The sequence below is a fragment of the Pyrgilauda ruficollis genome, unplaced genomic scaffold (genome assembly GCF_017590135.1).
Source record: "Pyrgilauda ruficollis isolate IOZ18807 unplaced genomic scaffold, ASM1759013v1 scaffold293, whole genome shotgun sequence".
Classification (NCBI taxonomy): domain Eukaryota; kingdom Metazoa; phylum Chordata; class Aves; order Passeriformes; family Passeridae; genus Pyrgilauda; species Pyrgilauda ruficollis.
Genome location: NW_024524300.1, coordinates 97,908 through 98,378, shown reverse-complemented (window position 1 = coordinate 98,378; position 471 = coordinate 97,908). Strand labels below are relative to the sequence as shown.

At 78.6% G+C, this 471-nt stretch overlaps 1 protein-coding gene across 1 annotated transcript in view; it reads left to right on the top strand.

Moving 5' to 3' along the window:
• CACNB3 (calcium voltage-gated channel auxiliary subunit beta 3) overlaps positions 1 to 471 on the top strand; it is a 7,534-nt gene that overhangs the window by 1,351 nt on the left and 5,712 nt on the right. The gene's annotated exons all lie outside the window — the stretch shown is intronic.

The following is a 471-nucleotide window of genomic DNA, read 5'->3' as shown; positions in this document are numbered from 1 at the left end:
GGGGGCGGGAGCGGCTCCGGCCCCGCCGCAGGGCTCGCCCTGCAGACGGGGCTGCTGCCGGCTCGGGGCAGGACCGGAGCCGCTGCACCGGAGCATGGAGGTACCCACCGGGACCCCCCGGCAGCCGCCCCGGAGCCCCGAGCTGCGCGCTGCGGGAGCTGCACAGCCCCTCCGCCGCTGCCCCGGGACTCCTCTCTCACCCAGAGCTCTCTTAGCAAACTATCCCCCCGCTCCCGGGCCACCGGGAGCTGCGCCGGTGACCCGTCCGGGTGCAGCTCCCCGGGACCGCTCGGGTCTCCCGGTTGCAGCCCCCCCCCGCGGTCCCCACCGAAGAGGGGCCGGAACCCCCCGCCAGCACCGGCAAGGGGGAACGGCGACCCCCAACACACACCCACCCACCCACTCCCCCCCCGGGCTGAGCGGCGGGGGCGGCTCCATGCGCCCCGGGGAGGCGGTGGGAGGCGGGGGCGG